General features: G+C 31.4%; 1 protein-coding gene across 1 annotated transcript in view; it reads right to left on the bottom strand.

Moving 5' to 3' along the window:
• The window catches only part of LOC128990625 (serine/threonine-protein phosphatase rdgC-like), a 76,635-nt gene extending 69,065 nt beyond the window's left edge, over positions 1–7,570 (bottom strand). Inside the window, exon 1 of the mRNA XM_054413098.1 lies at positions 7,401–7,570. The gene's annotated coding sequence lies outside the window, so the exon portion shown is untranslated. The remainder of the gene's footprint in view (positions 1–7,400) is intronic.
• Positions 7,571–22,317: the final 14,747 nt, after the last annotated feature.

Below are 22,317 nucleotides of genomic sequence, written 5' to 3'. Positions count from 1 at the left end.
TTTGTTTGAAGTTATGACTCATACCATTCAATGAGACATTCTGTACAAACTGTTAGATACTAAAACAGTTAGATTAACTTGTTTACCTTTTTTTCTAGTCGTTCAGTTTAGTTCGTAGGATTTATAAGATTCACTTAACAGCATTGTTTTTTAACAACACGAGTAACGGACCAATAAGGTTCAAGGATTGAGAGAAAAGAAAATTGTATTGCTTCACTTAACTAATCAGCTGTTAAGACAAATATAATTGTTAATTAGTGTTGCAATTAGTGCGGATGGGCATACGGGAGGGACTATGGCTATGGTGGTGTAATATCTCTAGTGGCAAATGTCTTCTCTTGAGGCAACACGATTACCGTACGAGACGATTTGATTCCAGCGCCGTTCGTGGCATAGATGATAGCGAGTCTGACTAGTGTTTAGGAGGTCTCCAGTTCGAAACCAGCCGGGACACACTAACCTTTTGACAAAGATTTTGCTCCCCCAAAAAAAGAGTAATTACCCATTAGTTATGTTCACAAAATGTGTTACAATACTTTTATTGCAATTACATCACCTCCTGTTTCATTATCTGTATAGGTATTTATTGTTAAAACCCAACAGTTATGTAAGTAGCGAAGACTTTTGTAAGAATACCCTTAGACAACATATCGCTGCTATATACTGTATATGCTAAGACCAAACTGTGGTCTGCAAGCCTACGAAGCCTTGCAGCTGCCGCTAACCTAACAAGATTAGACCTATATTTACTCAGGCCTCACCACGACACACAACTTGAGTCTTGCAATTCACTTCCTCAGATTGGAAAAGTTGGACAGCCCAGGTTCAGTTCAGGAAATCGGAATAGTTGTTTCTAGTTTACTTATTTCACAATTAAAAATCGATTCAAATATTTAAACTGCAATGTTCAACTTAAAGTGTTTATCAAAACGTTTAAGCTTACGTTTCAGAGTTAGATTATGAGTACCACAAATTAAATATCGGACTAAATTTTTAGACCAATTTTTTCTAAGTTTTTTACAATTTTTCTAGTTTTAGGAACCATTACACGGACATAACTTCCGCGTTTTTATTTCACTAAAATTAACATTAACAGAATACTCATAAATAAATACAGATGTATTGTCACATTGTAAACATAGCTTCCCTTTCAACTGTGTTCATCTAGGGATTGTTTTCAAAACATAAATGATGACAAGCGGTGGTTACTGACACCTCAGGCTTAAGTAACAAACAGGCCTTCAATATGATAGAGTGCTGTCCATCCTACACGACAGGCGAGATTGATGGTGTGGCCAATGTATACCAAGGATCGATACACATAAAACAACAAACATCCAGAACATCCAGGTGGGGAAGAGCTTTCTCCCGCCAAAATACACCTCTGTCATCAGGACTGATGGGTAAATAATGGCCTGTAGATCCCTCCATACACTTCTTGTCATACCATAATGGGTTTGCATAATGGGTAGAGGATGTGAGAAACATAAATGCTATTTTGTTAGGACAATAATGTAAACTATGAGCATTATCGTTTGCAAATTTGACAATAATAAATATAGCTTTATCGCGTAATTGAGTGGCGTTTGTGTAAGCTGTTGTAGTTGTGAACGACAAAACTATTAATCAAGTTAAGCAATTTCAATATTTAGGAAGCATTTTGGTCAATTAAAAATACTTTAATCAAATTTAAAATCTGTACTCTTATATGGCTTCCAAACCTGGAAAGTAACAAAGACTGTTTTTATCAATATATGCCTTCAAAGGATATTGAACATCCATTAACCTCAAAAGAATTGCCAACGCAGAATTAATGAGAGTGACACAATAAAGTCCAGTAAATGAGGCCGTCAGGAAGACAACTAAAAATAAACAATTAACTAGTCAACATTTTTAAGTTATTGAATGAAATATTTCAATGTTTTTTTTTATTTATGATAAATAAACACTATTCACCAACTAGGCCTACTGGATATGAAATATAAAAGATTAAATCTATATAATGAAAAATGTCACAATTTTCACAAGTAGAGTACCTAAAATGTAAATTAGGAGTTTATTAACTTTGAAACCTACGTATTCTACGATATGAACTTAGTTACATATTTCTCGATAAAAGATTTTTCCTAATTGAATTCTTCAAAATAACTATGCACACATGGGCGCGTATTGTTGAATAAGAATTAGGTGAAAATCACGTAAATTATTGATGTTGTTTTAAGTATGACGGATGTGGTTGAAATCACAACAAATTTGTGAGTGTAGTGAGTGGTTTTGCATGAGATTGTCTGTGTATCTTTTTTCTGATTAAAACCACTTGTTATTTAGAGAATTTATTTTAATCATTTATCAAAAGCCCAAAGTCAAAAGACAGGTGGGTCTAGTTTAAAACCTTCAAAAAGCAACTGACTTTTAGCACGATGAAATCAGGGACATTGAATATGAAAAATATCCACTTGATATTTAGGAACTCAGCTATTATACTTATAGATTAAAATAACCATCCTGGCCCACTTTCATTTACCATTGTACTCTCCAATCACCAGATGAACTTTAATTAAATTATTCGTTACCTTCTTTGCTATCCTTTGCTTTTACAAGATTTTTGTATTATCCTCCAATATATTTCACCACGGCGTGTGGCATCTTCAGGGATAAATTCTACTCACATATTTTAAAACACTGCCATATCACAGATCACATCCACATAATACTGCATCCTTTTATTGCAATTTCGGTTAGAAATTTCTTAAATTAATTATTATTAGAACATTTGTATTTTATTAATTTGTGCCACAACACAAATAATTATTCATTGTATTCTTATCACAGATGTGGCTGCCGAGTTAACTTGTACCCAATACAGCACATGATTCAGTTTTTTGAACTATTCTAAGCCTGTGTATTGTATCCTTAATATTAAACAGAATAAGAAACTAATGGTTGTATTTGTTGTTCAAAAACTGTTATCTTATATATCATATCATATATCATACATATCATATATGTTATATTATAAAAAATGAGTGACATTTGTTGGATGCTGCAAACATACTTCTCATCCTACCGTAAAATCTAAAGTCTGTTTTGATGTTTGCTTTACATTTCATTGTTGGTGAACTAATGTTGACTCAAGTGTTGTATCAATTATTTTACAGTCGATATTACAATATGTGCTTTGTTCTTTGACAACAATAAGAGAAGGGGCAAACAAGAGCTTGTATGGATTGGAATTTGGTTCAAATATGTTTTACTCCAGTGAAACTACAATAAATGAAGCAAAAAATAAGAATAGCAAGTGTAGCTTTTTGATTGTACGAAACTAGATTTAGCTCTCCTTGATAATTGGACTTTTTATAACGGTCCTGGCTAATGAAACATGTTCTTAGTAAGTAACAAAGCCACACAAGGCGTCACACCATTCTACACTCTTCCTTCACTCATATTTGGGGTAAAATATACACCTTGGTGGCTTAATAATCTTAATAGGTGATAGTAATAATGACTCATATAATCAGCCCCTAACTCTGCATTTTATCATATAATCAAACAAGAAATTAGGATTGCAATCCAAAGCAAGGTGCAATAATACATTGACTACAGAAACTACCAATTAAGCTAAAACAAGTCTTAATCACGGGAAGTGACAACCACTAACGACACTGTTCATTTATTCACACTGTCACCACGGCAAGAGGAAGAATAATTATCCCATATAATGGACAAACTTAATTAGATTTACCTTTACACACAAAAACCTCACTCTGTAACATACCTTTTGAAAAAACGAGTGTAATTACTTGTTCCAAGTAATCTTTTCATTAAACACATTGATTACACTAACTCTTCAAGTTGGCTTTGAAATATTATACTTCTTTATTGTTAAGAAAATAATGTATGTAAAAAATATAAATAACTGAACTAAGCACATGGCTTTGGTAATTTTTATCATCAGTATTTTTCTACCCGAATCGGCAACCGATTACATAAATTAATGTATCGATACCAGATATATTGTACTGCACATAAAAGTTATACAAATTTACATAAAGCAAGAGGATTGCGGTTTCATTAGTTTAGTTGTTGTCCATGATAGTGTTATTAAAATAAATAAAAATGTAAAATGAAATTATATTCCAAAAGCTAGATGAGTCTCGTCAATGCAGTAAGGGGTTTCCACCACTGCGGATAGTTCGTTCTAATTTATTATTAATAACATCACCGAGTAAATAGATCGCAGAAATATATGGTAGGTGTGGCCTCCTGTAATATTTAATGGCCCTACGAGATCAATGGTAGAAGCTATAAAACACGCAAGAAACCAATATGTTCAGTTATTTTACAAACTAATGTCTATGTCTCCTCAATTTTTACAATAAACAGATATTTTATTATTCATTTCTACTATTTACTGAATACATATTTAACCAAGCAGCTATGGTTGGATATATTTATTTTTGCTTTCTTACCTGCTATTACCAGAATCATCTAAGTTACTAAACTCGTCCGTCTTCACGTAAAATTTAATCTCTTATAACTATGTAAATTTTAAACATTCAAATTGATACTTAAATGCTATGCTACAAAACGGATGAAGATTTGTACTCAGATCTGATTAAGCTAAGTGCTTCGAAATGTACATGGTCATAAACGCTTAGCTATGTTCTGTGAAGAAGGAAAATATTATTAATCCAGATTATGCTGCCGTTTGTCGATGCAATTTTAAAACAAACAAATAAAATATAAGTGAGAAATTCAAGATTATGTGTAGGCCCTACTCATAAGATACTACCCAAAGTTGATGAATTATCCAATCCATTATCTCCTAGAGTAATAAACAATTTTAATTTAATGAATGACCAAGCTACATGATATATACATGATACATTATAATATTAAATCCTATCATTGACATCCTTTTATTGAAGGAATAATTCATATTTAAATAATAGTATTGTAGTATTGTATCCAATTTCGAATACACAACATCCCTTATAATCAAAATTTTCACATTGTTGCCCCGTAAATCTTAAACTATACGTTTTCTTGTCCATGTTACTATATTTTTGATTTTTATAAGTTTTCCATTTTCTACTTTTATCATAAATGCTAATGCATAAAACCTAACCAGTTGTAGAATTTTCACTGAGAAGTTTTGAGCAATTGCCTTGATAGCCGAGTCTATTTTTTACCTTATTTATATCGTTATAATACTTAACTAGCATAACCACAAAAAATATACTTATAAAACCCCCTCCTTGTCTAAAGGTGTAAATCCTTTACACAACCAGAATAGTTTGGACCAACAATGCTACATTCACAATGATGTATATCTCGATGTATATGTGACAGATGTGTAAACCAATCCCCAATGTCAACATGATATACTCTCTGTGTGGGTTTGATGTTAGATTTGCACTTGGCAGATGTGCTTACTTAGACAAATTTTTGTTATATATACTTTTTGAGGAATCATATGTATTACAACCAGAGTAGCCATTTACCTTACTAATTACTATAGTTGTCAGTATAAAAAATACAAATCACTATTTTAATACGGTATTATTTTCGTTTACAATTCCGACTTTCAGTTTTAAATAGAAATACTCGTTTAGGACCCCCCTGATAAAAAAGGGGATTTTCAAAGTGATGTTGTGTGTGTGTTGAGAGGTACAGACTCCAACTTAGGACCGATTTTGATTAAACTTGGTATGTTAGAGTCTATCGTACTTTAAACAAAATAGGCAACCCCCACCGCTCTGCAAGTTATAAAATTTTTTGTGATTTCCCCATAAAAACCTCATACAAGTAGTTAATCCCACCGCTTCTCCTTTGTAATTTATTTTCTTTATAAAAGTAGTAGGGAGTTCAGTTTTTCCGTCAGACTAATGGGAGAAAGTATGTGTCAGTTTGCCGTCACCGATTATTATTAAGCGCGCACTATTTTATGGAGGGGTTGGTTTCCCCTAGGATTAAATTTCCTACCTCTCACTTTCCCAAGCGTTAATGACATCTATTGAACATTTTGTAAGGATAGGTGAATGAAGCTGTAAAGCTACTGAGGGCTGGAACTCTGGTATGAGTCACATAGTGAACAATCTTGTATACAAGTATTATCATTTGAGGTAGCTTGAGTCTAAATCCTTGAAATTGGAAGCTATATTTGACTTTGAAGTATCACAAGGAAATATATTCTAAAGATAATTCGCACTGTATAGTGGTAGAGGGCGGGCATTTTGTCCCAGGATAAAATTCCGTCAATCAGAGGTGGATTTTGTATATGTGATAATGACACTACCTTCCTAGACTAGCCTAAAGTAACCTAATGTGTAAAATATTTCTAGGCAAGAGCCTAGCGTCCTAGAACGTGAAGGGCATAAAAAACATAAATAGGGAAGACAGACTTTTAACACAGTCTCATTTACAAGGGTAGTTTAAATTGGATTAATTTGATTGCTCAATTATTATTTATGGTGGTGATTTAAAGTAACGTAGACATTTTTCTCTTAAACAAACTGAAACCGCCTGAATATCTCATCAACGTGTTGGGATCAAATATTCAAACATTCATGAAAGTGGAGGCTGTTTTTGTGAGTGGAGAGAGGCATAAAGCTAGATTGACAAAGAAACCAATCTGTCACTGGAGCATAAAACATCTCACCACGGATAGATAGGGTCTCAACGGCTTCATGTTGGGATGGGTCAGGATTTTGTTTAATCCGCGACGGTAATGCGCATACTAATTCATCAAAATAACAACTATTGGTTGAAAAAAACTTGTTGTAAACTAAACTGATTATTTGTATTCTTAAATGTGTCAACTGTTTTAATGTACAGTTTTGTTCAATGATTGTTGATAATTTCATATATTTTTAACATTATGAACTCATGATTCTGTATAAAACCCATGGTAGATAGCCTATAGTGGATAAAAAAATAGATCCATAAATTCCACCCTCATTACTAATGACTGGTCCACAGATAATAAATTTATTTTAGTTGCCAAAATAATATATCAAGTTTGTTTAAGTTTGTTTTCCCAGATTACAATTTTTTTACTAAAATTTTAATGATGCTTTGTAACAACAGATTGATGTTTGATCGTAACAATATCGTGGTTACGGCAATTTCGTAGATAGACACAGTATAAAAAGCAAGAGTAAAAACGCCAAAATAATAATAATTACCATTGATCAAATAAAAATAGCCTCTTAAAGAACATTTTCTTCTAAATTGAAACATAGCTCCTTGCTACGAAATGGTATAAAGTAGTCAATGCTACTTATAATTATTTTTCATACTTTAAGCGTATAAGTGAGTGAAAAGTAACCTTGAAAGGTATAACAATCAAGTGTAGTTTTTTAAAGAATATATCCCCCATAAAATGTTAACAACATTACCTTGCAACCTCCTTTAATGAGGGAAGTCCAAAAGGTGAGTTGAAATTGAGAGATTTCAGTTGATCACAAACTTGTCAGCGCAGGTTGAACCACGTAGTTGCACGTCACAGTCGCACATGTACAGTACGTCGTGTACAAAGCACGTACACGTTATGTCACGTCCGGTCGGTCGTACAGACGACGCGATACTGTCGCCGCGACGCCTACGACTGGCCGCCCCCGCCATGCGCATGTCCGTCCACAGCTCTTGAGTATTAGAGGATTTGCTGTTGAGACATTGTTCAGAAGACAATTTATGAAATAAATAAACTGGACGTTTGACCGAATCATTAAATACTGTTGAACCATCGTTGCACGTAGATGGGTCGCATAAAGAGATTTTTGCGTTAATTTGCACAAATATTTAAGATACTTTTTGATGTGGGCCTTGATTTTGTTTTGGTCACTGATGCGTATTTTGTCTCATTGAGGTATTTTAAGAGTGTCCATAATGAGGCAGATTATGTACGAATGCCTTAATGAGGTGAAATGCACGTCGGTGACTAAAACATACAATATTAAGAACAATATGGCAACAAAAGATTATAATAAATGATATCAGCTATCTGACACATACTTTCTCCCGTAAGAATGTCAAACAGAGAGCATGTGTGTGTATATCATGGCACATGGGTAATCAGTGTGCGAAACTTTGATAATTTATTGAGAAAATCTCAAAATTTGTAAGAACTTGTAAGCCCCGCAATAAAGGTTGTATCAACACATTTGGAGTTAAAAGGGCTATAACATACACAAAATTTGAATAATAGTTCAACTGGTTATTTTGAAAATGAATAGATTTTTATGAGGATAATCACAAAAGTTGCAATAACCTTTTATCAGTAATTTGTGGAGCTATTGGGGTTATACCAACTTGTTCTGGTCAAAAGTAGTATATACAAGGTCTAATCAAAATCGTTCAGTCCAATTTTAATAACATTTGATTTTTTGTTTGTTTTGTGGATTTTTATGAGAAAATCACCATAAACAATAAAAAAAAATTGTAAAACTCCTGGAGATGACATGGATTAGTGACTTTCCAGATTTAATCAAAATCGGACCATATGTGTAATCTATAGCTCTGTACACATCCACAAAAACAGACAGACACGCAGACAGAAATCACTTCGAAAACAATGTTTTTTTGTTCATGGGGACCCAAAACTCAAACTCGGAAATGTTGACGAAAACAATAGTTTTTCCATAACTATGGTAGAGGCGGAGGAAGTAAAAATGTTACTAAATTATTTTACTTCCTGAAACTGAGAAACACTATATACTCCAATATTTGTTTCGCAAGATTTAGATCTAACACCAATTTTATTTTGAGAGCTCATGAAAAATATCGTAATGATGTTAGTGTTTATTATTGTAGTGGGTTTATTATTTTCCCCTCTAGGTATTATATGATTAAGTGTAGACAATCTCCTTTGTTACAGAAGACGATTTCCCCGAATTTGAGAAAGGTTTTTTTTATAGTTGGTCTTTTATCTTCAGTTGGGCTTTAAACCATCGAGTTACCTTTGGACGATGTATCAAAGTTAAGATTTATTTACGTTAAAAACGTGGTCTCCTATGTATCCAATGTGCAATATTATATAAAAGTAAACTAAATCATTTCGTGATAATATTATTTTTACTGTTTAAAATATGTATCACGTTAAATTATTTTCTACTAAAACTAAGTTTAGTGTACTACTATAGTTCAGGTATTATTTCATTGCTTGTACGATTAATTTTCGTAAGTGACTATTTTTAATGTTTTGTCGTAGTATATCAACAGTTATTAGGCTTAACAATCTTGTAGTTTCAGATATATCTTTTGGACGTCTTATATCTTACCATAACTAAATACAATTTAAATATTGTTTATTATACTTGTAGGTTGAAATCTATTATAAAAAAGATGTTCTATTATACAGTATTAAATAAATATACCAATAAATCGTGAAATAGCTATCGTAGCCAAAGATCTAACCTTGCTTCATGTTTCCTCCTAAAATGTTCATTGGTATTTTTTTCCTAGGACCCTAGGCACGAGCCTGGGATTGTTTTTCACATTACTTCAAGCTAGACCTATGGGTTGCGGCGTTATCACTTGGATAAAATCCATTGGTGACTTGGCGGGAATCGAACCCGGGACCTCAGGGACTGGAGTCCCGCGCTCTAACCCCTACGCCAGCTCGCTCCCCCATTGGTATTAACAAAATAAGATATTTATATACCACTTTCCATGATAAAATTTCTGAATTGACTTTACAATTCTTCTGTAAAATAGTGAATCATTATATTTTATACATATACCTTCCGTTAAACTTATAGTTACACACAATGTATGCCTCTACTCTATAATGATAACGTTTATTTCCAAAAGATATAAAATTCAACGTTCAGAATGTTCAGCGTTCAAATGTTCAGAATAAGATAAGCGAAAGTAAGTTTGTCAGTAGTAAAAGTAAATCCGTCTCAGCAAACACAGCCTTAGGCGAGGCAGCTTCGGTGAAGGAAAACGACTGACTTAATGGACTTTGCTGAAGAACTAATAAAAGTCCTATAAATATATTTTCTGACGTAATCTTTTATCTTCAAGTAAATTTACCCTCCAAGTGATATCATGTGAAAGTAAAGTTTATTGCAATTTATCTATTTATTTATCTTGATATTTTATGAAAAATATATTGAGAGCGATTCCACTATACTTTCACCTGAAAAAATAAACAAATTATACGTCTACACTAGTTATATTAGACTAGTGTTACTGTGTTACACTAGTTTTTTTTTTACTGTGTTGACTAGTGTTAGTGTGTTTTACTAGTGTTATTAGACATATAATTTGCTTATTTTTTCAGGTAATTTAAAAACACGTACGATGCTGATGGAAGTTATTCACTAACCTTTCAGTCCGAATTCCAATCTGTTATGTGTTCTAGAACACATCTATGATTTTTGAAACTGTATTATTTACCCAAAAATAGGAGCAGTGGTCCGCGATAGACGCTCCTGGCAAAATAGACTAACCCGAAACAATGCAAAGCAGCTAACTCCAAATTATATATTATTAGACATGTGCTCCATATCTAACTTGGGCGTTAGACGCACCAGCCGCTTATGGAAAAACAGGCATTTATTCTTTAATAAAAACTTTTGGTATTTCCAAATAATGATGGATATTTTATTTTTGCGATTGAAAACTTAACAAACTGAGGCGTAATCTATGAACCTAAGCGGAAGCTTGATACCTACAAAATTCATTGACCAAAATGTCTCTCTTATGCATTATTTAAGCATTTGTACCACTTATCCCTACTTTTACCACTGTATATATTTCTAAAATTATTGGTAACTCGTTTTTTCCATTTTAGTATTTCTGAAGTAAATTTACTTCAACAATATGAATCAACAGTGTATTTGAAATGATTGAACCCTGTGTTAATTTTACGCAAAATCAATATAGCTATGAATGAATAGATAATTTTAAATTCGTTAAAATGATTAAAGTTGTGAAATCCTACAGAGGGGGGAAACTCCACTAAGAGAACCCTCTCGTCCAAAAATCTCGTCGACCAATCACATTCTTGCCTAAGGCTGCCTCGACAAATTTAATTTTCCTTCTGAATGCACTCGTCTCTTCTCTCCTTGAATTTGATAAATATTTTTCATCCTGAATATTTCAAAAATCGTACAAATTTACTAAACATGGTAAAATATCGTACCAGTTAATACTGTATTTTCTATAATTAATTATGTATCATTGTATACATAGTCACAGTTTATGAAATATTTGTATGTTATGAAATGGGGTTATCGAAGAATAAATTCCACCTTACAATAGCTTGAAGACCTACTATGTTACATACCACTCTTAAATTTGCACTTATTCTAGTACTGATTCCTCCAATGTGACAATTAATTAAATACCATACACACAATCTAAAATATATTTGATTTTTTATTGATTATTAGTTAAGTTTTAATGGTGAAGAAAAGTGCTATTAAATATTTGTAATGTAGTAAGATATATTAGGTATATGTCAAAACCAAGGAGCATGTATATCTCACATTCCCCCCATTTTGGTAAAACTTTTTAAGTCAATGAAAATAAAATATACTTGTAAGGCCAAGTAAATTAAGATTCCCAATTAAGGTGATTATGAAATAACAATTTCAATCTTTGTACAAAAACAAGGCACCTTACTCTTTTGCAACTGGTTATTTTTTTATTGCAAAACATTTAAAACTGCCTATGCATAAACTACTATAAAAATATTTTACAAAATAAGTTTAAATGTGTATTTATAAACAACAATTAACTTTGCTAAAAGCATGTGTCTTGAAAAAGTGTTTTTTACCTTCTTCTCAAAATAAATCTTGGCTTTATAAGATGGAAAGATAAATAACTCAAAACAAGAATAGATTAATAAAATAACTTAAGTTCTGTTAACTATAACTGTTCAATATTCATTAGCAGGCCAGCTGATCATTGTGAGAGAGATATAGAGCATATTACAAAATCCCCCTCATGGCCGCAACAATACGATAATAAAAATTTAAAAATTAATGTAAACACCAAATTATATATTATTAGACATGTGCTCCATATCTAACTTGGGCGTTAGACGCACCAGCCGCTTATGGAAAAACAGGCATTTATTCTTTAATAAAAACTTTTGGTATTTCCAAATAATGATGGATATTTTATTTTTGCGATTGAAAACTTAACAAACTGAGGCGTAATCTATGAACCTAAGCGGAAGCTTGATACCTACAAAATTCATTGACCAAAATGTCTCTCTTATGCATTATTTAAGCATTTGTACCACTTATCCCTACTTTTACCACTGTATATATTTCTAAAATTATTGGTAACTCGTTTTTTCCATTTTAATATTTCTGAAGTAAATTTACTTCAACAATATGAATCAACAGTGTATTTGAAATGATTGAACCCTGTGTTAATTTTACGCAAAATCAATATAGCTATGAATGAATAGATAATTTTAAATTCGTTAAAATGATTAAAGTTGTGAAATCCTACAGAGGGGGGAAACTCCACTAAGAGAACCCTCTCGTCCAAAAATCTCGTCGACCAATCACATTCTTGCCTAAGGCTGCCTTGACAAATTTAATTTTCCTTCTGAATGCACTCGTCTCTTCTCTCCTTGAATTTGATAAATATTTTTCATCCTGAATATTTCAAAAATCGTACAAATTTACTAAACATGGTAAAATATCGTACCAGTTAATACTGTATTTTCTATAATTAATTATGTATCATTGTATACATAGTCACAGTTTATGAAATATTTGTATGTTATGAAATGGGGTTATCGAAGAATAAATTCCACCTTACAATAGCTTGAAGACCTACTATGTTACATACCACTCTTAAATTTGCACTTATTCTAGTACTGATTCCTCCAATGTGACAATTAATTAAATACCATACACACAATCTAAAATATATTTGATTTTTTATTGATTATTAGTTAAGTTTTAATGGTGAAGAAAAGTGCTATTAAATATTTGTAATGTAGTAAGATATATTAGGTATATGTCAAAACCAAGGAGCATGTATATCTCACATTCCCCCCATTTTGGTAAAACTTTTTAAGTCAATGAAAATAAAATATACTTGTAAGGCCAAGTAAATTAAGATTCCCAATTAAGGTGATTATGAAATAACAATTTCAATCTTTGTACAAAAACAAGGCACCTTACTCTTTTGCAACTGGTTATTTTTTTATTGCAAAACATTTAAAACTGCCTATGCATAAACTACTATAAAAATATTTTACAAAATAAGTTTAAATGTGTATTTATAAACAACAATTAACTTTGCTAAAAGCATGTGTCTTGAAAAAGTGTTTTTTACCTTCTTCTCAAAATAAATCTTGGCTTTATAAGATGGAAAGATAAATAACACAAAACAAGAATAGATTAATAAAATAACTTAAGTTCTGTTAACTATAACTGTTCAATATTCATTAGCAGGCCAGCTGATCATTGTGAGAGAGATATAGAGCATATTACAAAATCCCCCTCATGGCCGCAACAATACGATAATAAAAATTTAAAAATTAATGTAAACACCCCCTTTTTTTAAAAATGTTTACCTTCTTCATACCTTTTTGTGTAGCTATTTCATTATTTTCTCTTCTAATATTGTTTCATTCAATTAACCCTTTCTTTGTTTAACAAATTAACCACTTTATTTTGAATTTAAGTTGTGTATGTGATAAAATCTAAACTCTAAAATTTTTATTTGAAGAATATATCATCTCACAAGAAGAAACATACTCGTACATCCTCTACCAGACCTTCCAGAACATCATGTGTGGTAACTTAACTACTTAACTGTATCTAAATTGAAATCAAAATTCCAAAACATAATTTTTTTGTAACCAAAATTAAATTAATCATCCCTTCTTATACAGTCCACTTTATTTGTAAACAAACTTTCTTTAGGGTTACTCAAAGGAACTCAAAGTTGAATTGTCTATACTGCAATGTTTATTTTATAGTTCTAAGTGAATAGGAACTTTCGAGCTACTTAGTTCCAAGGTAGTGGAAATTCAAAACAGTCCCGATTTTCTCTCATGGAAGATTCATTGGTTCACCTTACTGTTGATCCTGTATCAGGATCAGAGTGTATCTAAGCAGGATCTTTAGATTCTTTAACTATTTCTTACGATATTTGTAAGTGAAATCTTGTTGACTACTTAAAGGTCAATCAATATACACAGTTTAGGTCATTTAAGTTAAATCGTAATCCATTTCTCTTTTAATTATCACTACTGTCTTCCTAAAACATAACTAAAAACATAAAAGAAAGAATGAATAAGATTCGTCCACAAAATTTGCTACATAGCACAAATGTTAAAATTGTTTAACTATTACTGTTAAGCTTCATAAAGATCAAGAATACAGGGAAGAAAAAATAACAAAGTTGTGAACTTAATGTTGTATGATTCCATGTTGAAAGATTTGTTATTAAAGAACAGAACTATTTCATGACAAGAGGAGAATGTGGACATTACATGTCCAAGGCATCGAGAACTTTACAAATGGTCGAGTATATTATGTAATCACCCCTTTTTACTCACGTTTTGAACGTTAACTTTCGCTACACTACAAAGTCTAATTTTTATTTCTTTGTTAAAAATATATATAAGAATATTTCTTTCTTACATTTAGGAACATTTTCAAACTGAAGTTTTTTTTGGGTGAGGCCATATATTTAATGTCCAAGTTTACATTGATTGAACAGTTTTTGTTGTAAATAAAATTAATTTGATGAAACAATAACAAATATTTTTCGTTAATGTCGGAAAGATCCAAAAGATAGTGATCACTGATTTTGCATATTAAACACTCATTTTTGTGTAAAAACAATGTTATGATGAACTTTCGCAGGTAATAAGTAGTGTTGCGGATTTATTTTTTTCAGATTTTACCATGAGCTTTGGAAGTATTCTGGCTTGAGTTTATTATTGATACATTTAAATAATAATTGTATTCCATTTGAACATACTATCACCATAGTGCAGAGTAAAAAAAATGTGTTTCTCTAAGAGCTTTATCTGATCATAGAGACTACCTAGAGTCATGCAAATGTGCGATTAGAACGGTTGAAGTTCATTGGTAACACATTATAAATTAACTGTAATTTCAACTTGTGTGTAAACGTCACGTTCTATTAATAATAAATTACATTAAAACCACACGTCATGTTAACCCATAGCACGCGAAAATATTTGAGTAATATTTTATGACATTGGGGAAAGTTGTGAAGGGTTATATTTTTCCAGGTCAACGGTGATTCTGAAATTCGACAATCATGGATCTTATGTTGACCTTGTCTGATATCATCACATAGACCTGATGTAATATCAACCCTACAACTTTCATTCACAATACTGACCAATTTCAAAACACCAAAGAGAACACTATTTCTTCACGAATAAAATCCGACGCTGGGAAATGAAAAGGAGTCGAAGAGTCACTTATGGCCCGTGTAAAAAAATGTGTAACATCATAATGCACCGTTGTCTAAGCTAATAAACAAAATGATAATAACACAAGCTACATTTTTACCTTTATAAATCATCTACCAAAATTATTTACGTCAAGGTCGATGTATTGAAACATACAACACGATACTTAAAACATAAAATAATTTTTCGTCATACTGCAGCAATAACAGGCATTTTACTACATGCTTTGCGGGTGGGTCTGAAGTGGCTCCTCTACTCCCTAGGGAGTTAACCCCCTTTTAGTCCCTAGGGAGTAAAAGTCAGCTGTTGTAAACCAAGGCCACACTAAAAAAAGATTTTTTAGTGTGGCCTTGTGTAAACCCAAGTTGTAAGCTTCGATTGTAATAAATTAAATTGCATGTATCGGTTAATTTAAAGCTAATTGTTGCATTCTTGTTAATAGTTTGACATATCGATAGTATAAAGTACACCAACACAATCAAAATATTCGAAATGATTGAATCACTTACAAAACAGCTGCTTGTTTGCATTATCAAAATTTAAAACAAGGAAGTCGGTTTTAGAGGTTTTCTTTATATGAAAATTATTTTCGTATTTTTAACTTCGTTTGCCCTAATAAATGTACAATATGACGAAAAATATAGTTCATCACATGGACATAGGTCACAGGTGTCTTTTCGCTCTAGTGATGAAATTTAATACTAAATGACGCAACTATTTTTAATCGATAAGACAATACAGGGTGTTCAAAAAATTTGGGGACATATTTTACCTAGTAATTCCTTGGGTCAAAATAAAGGTAAAATCAAGAATAACGTTATTTCCAAAATCGCTTCGTTAACCAGATATCCACCATTTTTTTATATCTTTTAATATTTTCAACCGATCTTTATGAAACTTGGTATGTATGTTAAGGTAAAAAGAGACCCATGTTAGAAAAAATCATCTTAATTGATTCTGTTGGTGAAATTAAAGTTAATGAAAGAATAAATTGTTATAAACTCTTTTATTTTCTTACAAACACAACACTGAAAATATATTTAGTAAACAACTGCATATGTAAAATATAAAAACATATGATGGTCCATCACTAATCCAGACTAGATGAGTTGGGTTGCAATATTCAACATCCCCCCTTTTTTAAGCTTAAATTACTCAAAAACGGCTGATTTTATGAAAAAAAGTCACGAACACTGTTAATTTACTATTTTTAATTTCCTATCAAACGATATAAAATTCAAAAATATCGCAAAATAAATAGCTGAAATATTATGATTTTTAGTTGTGAAATGGGGCAAACCTGACCTGCTTCTGCCTTATTCTACCCCATTTCACAAACAAAAAAACTTGTATAACTTCTAACATGATAAGAGGATCAAAGACGAGGTAGACAAAAATGTTTCATAATCGCGATAGAAAATGCCGGTGGCAATTTCACAAATGACGTAACATAACTGAAGCATCAACTATGCTGTTGTTATCTAGGCTATCCACATAACAAGCAGTTATTGATGTCCCTGTGTGCTGGAGATTGCAAACACTGGTCATATCCTCAAACAATAGAGAGCTGGATATTGGCCTGTGATGATCATTTGCTTGTTTATCAAATAGTTCTATAACTAGGTTGGTTCCATAGCTGAAGTAGATGATCGACACAGTTTTTCTGCTGTTAAAACAGAAAACAACTTATGATAACATTTTAGGTGTTTTGAACAAACTTCAGACAGAAGTATAATTATCAACAATTCAATTGTCATACTAAAATGTTTAGTCTCATGAAAATAGTTTATCATTTAAAAATAAACTTGATACTTAACATTTAATTTATATACGAACTGATAAGGATTGTAAAACATCAACACACAGTAACGTTAAAACTTAAAAAGAATACGATACACTACATGTTTCATCAATAATATTATACAAAGTAATCAAGCAAAAGAGTAATAAATGGGTTAAAACAAATTGTATTCGAGGTATGAGTTAGTTAGGCCAGACCAACATACATATTTATAAGCCTGATGAAGCCACTACTTAATTTACATTACTTTTATGCGCTCTTGTAGTGAACTCCGTATGTATAGTCTGCAACTTATAAATGTTACACATTCCGTAAATTATCTAGTTATTTCACGTTTGTTAGATTTATTTGAAAAGAATTTATAAACTTCATCTTCTGATTACCTAAACCTATATAAAATAAAAATGCGTAAACGTAGCATGTTGCTGTAGTGGTGGTAATAAATTATACATATGTTACACGTTGGTATTTATATATCGCTTAGTTACTCTATTTAGTACTATTCAGGTCAGATCTTAATCAATGGTAATATGCATATTAGTTATAATTTTCTGCATGTTTTCGAATGGAGATTCATACTATAATCTAAAACAGAGCAGGCTTAGCAGTTGATGACTCATGGTTATATGTTTACATAAATAGAGATGGATTGGTTTATTTATCTAAAATAGAAAAACGGTATATTATTATTGACTTTGCAATTGATGACTCAATGGCTAGTTATTTGGTTACTTCATTTTTATAAATGTTATTATAGAAAATAGTTATAGCATAGAATAACCAACACAATTACATCTCTCATCCCGTTGTAAATTTTGAAGCTCGTTTCTCGTGTCTAGTTTATGTTGGTGACACTGATTGCTAGTGTCGATGACATTTTGTTTCCATTATTTTAGGGTTAACTTCATGATTTGTGCTTTACTGTTTGGTTATATAACTAGAAGACGAGTTTATGTTTATGATAGATCGTTTTATTTGGGTAAACGAGGATTTAAATTACTGAAATAACAATAAAAAAATTTATAAGAAACACGACCTCTACAGTGTACCGGACAGAACTAACAATAAAATTGTCTTTAGCTGATCCACAGGGAAGGAAACTTTACTAAAAGAGTATAGTTTGTCTATGGTTAAAGTAAATTAGTTGTAAACTCTACATAAATAATTTGTACTGTATCATTTTTTCTCCTCTATAGCACAACTTTGCTCTTTATAGTAAGAAAATCCGTCTTGAGTACTATCGATATTTTTGGATCTATCGTATGTTAAAATGACTTCTAGTTTATGCATTTAAATGCTTTTTTAAAATGTACAAATCATTGTAAAAATCAAGCCGTAGGGAGGAGGCCAAATAAAGCCCTGATAATGTGCAAAATCTGTGTAGCTTTTTTTGTTTTCGTGTTTGACAGGATTACAACAGAAACCTGTACTACTTATTTTCCGCATTTTAACCAATAAACCGACTACACCTTCAAGCAATTACTTTTAAGTCTCAAGGGCACTTGTAAGAGTTATATCATTGTATAGATAATTATTACAGAAACGGTACAATAAAGAGTGAAGGTTATTACCCTATTAAAGGTTATAGATAAATTATGTATTATGGGTTTCAATCATTGCGGCAAATGCAATGTTCGTCTCGATAAAGCACTAATGAGACCAGATGGTTCACTCTATTATTAGCTGAAACCATTATGTTATACCCTCACAACAATAAATCATAAAAATGATGCACGTTTTAACAATACATATTCTTCTGTATTACTTGTTACATTAATCAATTGTATGTTAATAAAGATAATCAAATACTCAATTAGTGATAGTTTTTACATGTTTTTCGTTATTTTGTTTGGTTGTCTGTTGAATTAAAACATTGAAAAACCTTTAATGGGAGAAAGTTTTCGAAAATGGAGACAATTCTTCTAACTGAGATTCATAATTTCTTCCACGCATTTTTAAGGTAAGAGACTAAAATAATGTGAGACACTATTCTCTAAACTAGCTTTACAGAATTATTCCAAAACTACAGTCCTTAATAGCCAATAAAGTACCAGCATAAATTGTAAAGTTAGAATCATTTTCAAATCTCCTATTTATTCAGTTATTTATCAGATAGAATTCCCACATTGCGTGATCATACTCAAGGGAAATTAATGATGGATTTTTTCGTTGTCACGATACCTTGAATATTTAAAATTTGCTTTTATTGGTTCTGGTTATTATAATTACTTGACACATACCAGTGCACGTGAAACTAATAACTTTAATATTTAAGTATAAATTTTTGAATTATTCGCAAGGCTTGTGAATTTGTTAAAGGGTTAATGTATGAAATCAAAATGTAGGGACCTCATCATCGAGGTATATAACAAAACACATATACTTCGATGGACCTTACATCTAAAACAACGACAGGAAGATTTATATTACAAATTGTAAGTTTCCTGGTTTTTTTTATATTTAAGTTTAAAAGTTCTCAAATTTTGTAAAGGTACATTTTTCTACATACATAAGTAATGCTTGACAATGACAGTAGGGGGTGTTATGTATTTATTGCATTATAGCGGTTCACTGAATCCATTGTAATCTTAACTTAGATAACTTCTTAAGCCATTTACAGTAAATATAATTAACTTTTTTTAATTCAATACACTAAATAGTGCTATGAAATGTGAAAATATCGTAGACCAAGAAAGCTGGTCATCATTAAAATACAAACTACTCAAAGACAAAATATCAAAGGATTTTATGAAAATAAACTAAACATTGCATACGTAGCTTTATAACATTTATAGGCCTAAACACGTGAATCCTATTTGGTTGTCAAAATATTGATGCAGGGAAATAGTATAGAAACTATGAAGTTTTAGTCAAACAGCTGGTGACGCAGTGCAGCCAACTGTGGCAAGATATAAGGCGACATCGTGCTGCGTGAGTTGTCGTGTATCATAATAACGTATAACTAAGTGGATCCTCTGTAAAATCAAGTTGTTTTATGGAACCTGTTTCATTATTATCAGTTGTTAAACTTATTTACCCCGCCATACAGGTGACTATTTTAAAGAATTGTCTATGTTATAAGTTGTACTGAACATAATACATAATTGTTCAAAGACAAATTAAGAAGTAAGCAAAAAGTATTAGTACACAAACCTAATTCAGTATTTTTACAAATTGTTACAATTTTTTAGGTTCAAAAATGTATAATGTTATTCCTGAAGCATAAACAAAATGTAAAAGTTTAAGTTTGTTTCTAAACGATTGAAATATGGCTTTTGTTCAATGAAAATGTTGGCAGATTTTCTTATAAAAAAATCCACGCATAATATTTTAGTTTTTCTTTATAGCTAAAATATGGACAGAAATTGTGGGGTGAGGTTCATAATGTCCAAATTTCACAAACTCCAACGTCTAAAATATTAAATAAACAGTGCGTTTCATAACCTCCAAACTTCATAAACTCCAAAACTATAACTTTCAAATAAGCACAGTTTCACAATGTCCAAATTTCACAAACTCCAACGTTAATATATTAAATAAACAGTGCGTTTCATAACCTCCAAATTTCATAAACTCCAAAACTATAACTTTCAAATAATCACCGATTCACAATGTCCAAATTTCACAAACTCCAACGTTTAAATATCAAATAAACAGAGCGGTTCATAACCTCCAAGTTTCATAAGCTCCAACGGTACAGTCTCTGCCAGAAGTCGCTGCAGAGGTTGCCGTGCCATAACAAAAAAAACTACTGATGTAATCATCATGAAATTTTAACACCTATTAGAAAATATACTTATAAAATATATTTATATGTTTTAAAATTTTTCATCGGTAAAAAAAATCTCTTACGATATTTGTAGTGGCTTTTTAATTGAGAGACGGAACAGTTAAGAAACTCAGTGAATTAAAGCTATTAAAAATATAAAAATGTAAATTTGATTTGCACATTGTGTGCTAACACATATTTGAGTCACACAGCAGAGTGTTCTTCAATCATTAAAATGCACGTATAATCAGTAGTTGAGCGCTGGCGAACGGTGCCTGATATCTGACTGTGGCAACCACTGTAGAGACTTCTGGCCCAGACTGTACCGTTGGAGGTTATGAAATTTGGACATTATGAACCACACTGTTTATTTGGTATTTTAACGTTGGAGTTTGTGAAACTTGGACATTGTGAAACAGTGATTACTTGAATGTTATAGATTTGGAGCTTATGAAATTTGGAGGTTATGAACCGCTCTGTTTATTTAATATTTAAACGTTGGAGTTTGTGAAACTTGGACATTGTGAACTAGTGATTATTTGAATGTTATAGTTTTGGAGCTTATGAAATTTGGACATTATGAAACACGCTGTTCATTTAATATTTTAAGCGTTGGAGTTTGTGAAATTTGGAGTTTATGAAACGCTCCCAAATTGTGTTATTGAAATACAAATTAAATTAGTGTTATTGTGTAGTGGCGTTCTATTTAAAAATATTATTATTGGTACTGTGTCTCATGTTTATTAATGTGTTAGTATTTTCGCTTTGACTCTTTATTACGATGTTAATTTTAAATTATGGAACCTCTATACAGGATTTCCTTCAGAGGTCTTATATTTTGAGGATGATTGTGTTATAATGTTAATTATGCTCTTTGTATTGGCTAATTTTTTTTAATTGTTGTAAATTCAAAACTGTAATTACCCGTAGCATTTTTTGGGAAAAAGTCCATTCTATGTAACGTGATTATACAGTAAATTATCTATTTCTTTTAGGTAATACCAAAGATAAAACCATAGTTTAACCAACTATGTTTTATCTATGATAAAACATACTCTCTTACTTACTTGTGTTTGTGAAACCTTGGTAATACCTAAGGATACTTTACTACGAGTGAGCTCTTACAATCGTTATATTTTAAAAGACAAATTTACAGGTTAAGAAATTTTGATTTCCAATAATGAAGGTTTAATAAAATAAAATAGACAGCGGGAGTACAAGTACAACACTTCCTTGATGACCTCCATCACTCCTTCATCGAGAGGCAAGATTAAGCTAGGGAAATCATAGAACTTTACCTATACAAAAAATATA

Source organism: Macrosteles quadrilineatus, unplaced genomic scaffold (genome assembly GCF_028750875.1).
Source record: "Macrosteles quadrilineatus isolate MER2022 unplaced genomic scaffold, UCM_ALF_1.0 Scaffold_3__2_contigs__length_128488019, whole genome shotgun sequence".
Taxonomy (NCBI): Eukaryota; Metazoa; Arthropoda; class Insecta; order Hemiptera; family Cicadellidae; genus Macrosteles; species Macrosteles quadrilineatus.
The sequence above is the reverse complement of the archived record's forward strand: the minus strand, read 5'-3'. Positions and strand labels throughout refer to the sequence as shown.